Genomic DNA, 6442 nt, shown 5'->3' with positions numbered 1-6442 from the left:
CAGGACACTTGAGCCAATATAACAGCTCCTGTTTACAGCAATGCCTTCATAACCTCAGTCTTTCCCCTGTTTTTTCAGACCAGGTACCACACTTGGGCTCACAGACCCCTCTCAGAGCTCTTTCCACCAGTCTGGGTCTGGCAAATAGATGCAAAGAATATGCCTAAGGCCCCACTTTTTGCCTCAACTTCCTTATGCCTAGACCTGTCCAACTCTCCCGCTCTGCAGCAGAGACCTTACTGCCAGCTCTGCAGTTACGAAGTTTCAGATATGCCATCTCTTTGTTTTTTGCAAGTCAACAATATTAATGACTAGTCGTTGGGCTTGCTATATCTCAAAGTAATGCTCTCTTGAAGCAATAATCTCAGATCAGTCCTTCATGCTAACTCAAACATGTCAATGTCAACAACTGATCTGATAGGCCTGTTCCAAGGACAAAACTTACTCCTCCAGTGTTAGAAGATCACAGGACCACAGTGAATAAGCAAATTGTCATATATGAGTGGGGAAAGAAAAAAAAAAAAAAAGGCACAGGACTATTTTCCACAGACTTTCATGCAGTTTCCCTGGACTCGTCTCCTCCTTCTTTTTCTGCCTGCATTCTACAGGCTTCTGCAGGCTTTTTATCTGAGGTAAGTGATTGTTAGTTTATTCAAGGCACTTATCATATTTGCAAGAACTAGCACAGACCTCTCACATATTTGGTCTAGGTGTGATAAGAACATTTGTTCTTTATACTTTAGCCCCACTTAAAACCTGTCAAAGACACCAAGTGGTCCTGCAATTTATCATCTATTCTGCAGTGCAAGTGAAGTTGGGCAATTAGTTTCATCATCCCTTTAAGACCAGATACCACTGTTACCACCCCAAAACAGCCACAGCTCAGAGAGGTCGGCAAGTTCCATATATCATATGACATGGACTGGCCTGTAGAAAAGGAGCTTTGTACCCCTCCATCGGTGGAAGGTGCCCTAAAGACAGCACAGGTAAGTACTCTAGATGGATGCTACAGCCTCTCAGGTGACACCTGTATCAGTAAAATAAACAGCACTGGTCAGGCTTAGGCACTAAACTTTGATAATTTCCACTGTTAAATTTCTAGAATGGTTTGGCCCTCATCCAAGCAATCTCCAGGAAGGCTTCCTGAGCTAGCACAGGCCAGGGACACTTTCCATCAGAGTGCCTGGCTGCAACCACCTTGCTCTCATTGGGTAAAAATGTTTAATCCTGTGGATCTGGACAGCTCAGAGCCAGGTGACTTCAGTGGTAAAGAACTGGACACATTTGATTTACTAATATAGATGCAGCCTCACTGCCTAACCACTTCCTGTGGGCTGAAAGAAGAAACTTCTGAAGGAGCCCAGTGGGTTCCCATGCCCCATATCACCCCTCTGCTAGTTCTGAAAAGCAAGATTCTGAATTTACTGCTAAAGTCTTCAATAGCATTGAATCAAAAAGAGGACGAGAAGCCAGACACAATTCTGCAGCCTTCAGATTATCAGACCCAGATCCATATGCAGAGGAAAAAATAAATATGCCTGCTTTTCCCTTAATAAATGGTACCATCTACTTGCTCACATTTATCACATAGCTAATGTAAGATTGACTGTCCATAATTAATCAACCTTAGGCAAGAATATTTAGCACTTCTACTCAATTTTTTAATTTTCAGAGTGCTTTTCAAACACAACCTAATTAAACATCAAGAACAATTATTTCCAAGCTACTTTATAGGCACTTTAAAAAAATGAAATAAGAACATTTTAGCATGTATATGAGGAAGCTTTTTAAACCAAAACAGCTTTAATTGCAACCTGCTGAAGGAATGAAAGCAGTAATCGGACAGAGATCTCCAAACAGACCAAAGTAGCAACCAGTGAGTTCTGTCCTTATGCACACAAAAGCCAGTAATGCAGCTTCATTTTTTAAACTTTGGTCTATCACACCTTTTCATTTTGTCTCTGAGATGACACTCTATTATTAAAGAACTGCAGGACTAGGACGAGGAAGAATTGCTTCTTTGCAACAGACAGATGCCAACAATGGGCCTGGGGCTCCGATTCACATGCTCGACAGTAACTCATGAGGTCACACCTGTAAGTCTCACCTCATCTCTTTCACAGAGGTAGCAGAATGAGCTCTGTGTTCACACAGCAGTAGTGTCTTCACTAGCAAGGTCAAGCCAAGGCATGGTATTTGCTCATTGAAAACTATTCCAATTTCCTTCTCTCTTGACTAGAAATATAGTCAGTACTGGCAATTTTTTACTTCCTCTAAAGAGAAAGTTGGGTGTCATGGACCATGCCTGTCGTTCCAGTTTCTCATGAGGTGGGTGGGTGCCAGCCAGGTTTCCACATCATGTTTGGCATCAGTTTGACGATCCCAGAGAGCTCAGGTCAGCAGGCTGTATAAGGAGGGATGAAACCCACCAGGGTCAAAAAAGAGAGCAGCTCAGTTCCTGGCAGCACAGTCCGGTTTACCTAGGGGTATGTACTGAAACTGCTGGTGATTTAAATACATAGGCCAGGTGATTGCAGATTTTGATTGAGAGTGGACACTGCCCCTCCTGTCCTCTCTGCTGTAGGGACAACACAGAGGTAAGGCTGACAGGTATCATGAGTCAGGGTTGTCAGAGCTTAACAGCAAGTTCTCATTCGTGCCAGAATCCTTCTCGCCTTAATAGTGAAAATAGGATTAACACTGCATAAATAAGCAAACAAGGAAGCATGGGTTTCTTAGGATAGAAAGTGTGATATTTTCTCTGGTGAGGTAAATAAAATTGAGAAAGAAAGTACTCTTCATTAAACACTAAGAGTTTATGGATCTGCCAAGATGGCTCTGTGCAGTTTTGGGCAGATACCTAAGTGAGCTCTAAAGAGGCCAGCTCTACTACTGGAAGCAGCATAGCCAGGCAAATACCATGTTCCCCACCAGCTCATTGCCCTGCTGCAAAGTCAGCTATACTAACTCAGATAGTGCATCGCACTAATGTTGCTTCACTTCTTCCGTGGCCCAAGCAGGTTCATTCAGTGTGGGTAACTCAGTGCAGCACTTACACCAGCTCTCCAGGTACATTTCAAGGCAGGGGACAGCAACCTTTCAAGGTTGGTGTGTACCAGATGGTATTTTTCTTTCCTAAATTAGAGGTTAAACATGCTGGTAAGAACGCTGTGGGAACCATGAGAGACTGCCTCTTACAGAAACAATATGCTACCATTTTCTATCATCATTAAATTGCATCTGTACGAGGCAGAAGCTCCCGCTGCTCTCAGAAGGAGCCAGAAGGTGGGAGCCACCAACGTCTCTCTCCAGATGGCACAGTTCCAAAACCAGCTCTGTGCTAACCCAACTGGTGCTTCTAGAAACTGACCTCCATGCTGCTTCTGGTTTTCAGTGCCCCAGATTGTGAATAGGTTGTAAGAGTCACAGGGATGTAAGTAAAGTTCTGCAAGACTGAAACTTAAGTCTAAGGCTTTTCTGCACACATCCTTGAGTCCTGTGCTTGGGCTTTACAGACAAATTACAGAATGTGTTCTGCCTTAGAAGTGAGCAAACCCATCTTTAGTTCACAATTGAAGTGTCTTTCATAAGAGTGCTAAAAATTGGGCTTTGGATGAGGTTGTTGACCTACATGCCTCAGCTCCCTGGCTGTAAAATGGAAGCAGTCTTTCCAGTGGGGACATTGCTGAGAGAATTTCCTTCCTGCTTATAAAACACTGCCACGGTGAAGTGATAATAAGAGATACACATATGTTAGTTTTACTTAACTATTTAAAATATTCAGAGTAGAGAAAATGGTCCCAGCCTTCCTTTTGCTTGTACTAGTGTAAATGGAAGCAATTGTATTGAACACAATTCACTGTACATAGACATAATTGAAATCAGTCTCTGTGTCTTTCTATGCACTTCAAATGGATAATGGGAATTTTTCTGATCCCACTCACAGCTAAGCTACAGTGACCTTAGATTCTAAGTCCCTTTTATGAAGGATTGTGTTGTTGGGGTTTTTTAAACTTTAGCTGGTTTCAAGGCTTACTTGAGGGCCTTGGATGTTTTGATTTATTTACCTCAGTATCCTCCCCTTGCATAGAGCATCTTGAAAGATGCACGAGTTTGAGTTTGAAAATAATGCCATAAAATAATTTCAGAAATTGTTTTAGAAGCCAAAGCAGCAGATCTTTTAACACTTAGTCATAATTATGCAGAAACAAGAGTCAACATTAATTGCGTCTACCTGGGTGCAGAGAAGGTTTCTGGTTTAAGTTTGCCAAATATCCCCATATGTATTTTTACCCTCCTTACAAACAAAACTATTTCAGGAACTCTACATAGTGTCGACACAGCTACAGGCTACACTTCATTGATCACAGCTGATTCTGTTACCATGCCTTTCCCTCCAAGGTAGAAGCTGCTCAGCTCAGCACCACTCTGAAGGAACACAATGACTGACAGAGCGTGTTCCCAGTCCACTGCAAATGTCAAGTGTAATGTGTTAGTTAAGTCACCAGACTACATGGAGCTTCAGTGATGACTGAATCCTAGCTTTGAAAGCTACATTATTTCAGACAGAAATAAAAAAAAAAGAAAGGAGAGGCGATTCTAACTTCTCCATTCCTAATCCCTGTGACAACAAAATATTTTTTCTGGATTTGTTTGTAAATAAGCCTGATGGACTGACGGGGCTCATTTCATACCACCATGTGAAAGCAGGGTGAGGAGGGCCAAGCAGACAAAGAAGTAAAACATTTTCTTTTGATTTGACAAGTTAAATGATGCCTAAGATCCAAAATGAGACTGATCATTTTTTACACATTTATTTGCACTCCAGTATGGGTTTTGCAGGCAATATTCATACAGGAAAGCCAGTCAGGTATTAACACTTTGTACACCTTGATTTCTGAAAAAACAAGCTTAAGGTCAATTACTGTGCAATTGTGACTCTAAGCCCTGATACATCGCATCACAGCAATGATTGAAAGAGACTAGAATTAAGTGAATGTGAATGCAAATGGCAAATTGACCATTCCTGACAAGGTATCTGATGAAACACTGAAGGTAGTGGGCCAAGTAAAGCCATATATCACTAACTAAATCCTTGGGCTTTCCCACAAATTGCAGTACTGGTTTGTATTTCTTGTAATTTACAAGATATCTTATTATGAATGGCTACTAATTAAATATAAAATAAAAAATACAATCCGTGCACTAAGGAGGTTAGGATAATTTTCATCTGCCAAGAACTCTGGACTAGACTAGTATTTGCTTCCTAGGTACTTAATAGCTGTCCATTATTGCATGTTACATGTTGGTACTCTGCACCTAAGAGTCATACTCTGATTAAGGGTAGAAGAAGTTGTTATTATGAGACACCCCAAAGATCCTGTTCACATCATGGAGCAATGATTTTAACTTTTCCAAAGCAGCTGACATATAAAACTTCCAAAATATATAAGAATTCCATTAAAAGAGAGCAACAAGAATGCAAGCAGCACATAGGCATCTGAGAAGAAAGAAACTCATTACGATACCATTTCAAATAGCAAACTGTTGCTGTTTTTTAATTTTATGATTAGCTGTTTATTACTTTTCCAAATTCCAAGTAAAAATCTCAAGAGACAAGAGGAAAATTATAAATAATAACCATTAACACTTATAGAATTGCAGCCAACTTTCCAAGTTCACACAAATGTTTCAAGCTTCAGTTTTGAATGGATTCCTATAGGTCAATTATTGACCAGGATTTAGTGGGGAGGGGGAAAAAATCAAGGGAAAAAGAAAAGAGAGAAAGGAAAGAACAAAGAGAAAAGCATAAAGTAAAACAAACAAACAAACAAACAAAAAAATCCTTCCTTCCATATAGGCTGTGATTTCCACATTTATGATACCAGCAAAAATAATTGTATGCATTTGCTTGCTGTATGTATTCAGACAGCAGTAAAGGTATTTTCCTGAGACAGCAAAGGAAGACTTGGGTTTTAACCGTTATATTCCTTAATTTCCAGAATGAATGTTGTCTCAGTAATAAATTAATCCTCATTTTGAAGAGAGTGTAAAAGCAGAGGCAGGAAAAAGTCTTTATTTTCATGTTAACAATGGCCAGGACATCTTTCACATTCTTGTTTAGAATTTTGCCTCCCACTCTGTTCTTACTGAATTTGCACCAGTTGGCAACTGCAGGCACCAGCTACCATGCCAAATGTTTGAGCCTTTACCTTGTCCACAGATGTAATCGGTGATAGAAGGCAAAGATAAATGTTGAAAGTACCATGGGAATTATTGTGAAGTTTGTTTTATCATTCTTACATGGATAAGACTCCTGTAAAAATCCTTTCTTTTGCAGTGACTTCAGTGCCAGGAGCCTTCTCCACCCAGCCAGATCCTACAGGGATCAGCTCAGTTTTGCCACGGGGTCTGCCAAACATGCCTCCTAGGGAAGGGTAGG

This window comes from Chaetura pelagica, unplaced genomic scaffold, assembly GCF_000747805.2.
Source record: "Chaetura pelagica isolate M959 unplaced genomic scaffold, ChaPel_1.0 scaffold455, whole genome shotgun sequence".
Lineage (NCBI taxonomy): Eukaryota > Metazoa > Chordata > Aves > Apodiformes > Apodidae > Chaetura > Chaetura pelagica.
Note: the sequence above shows the minus strand (reverse complement) of the source record.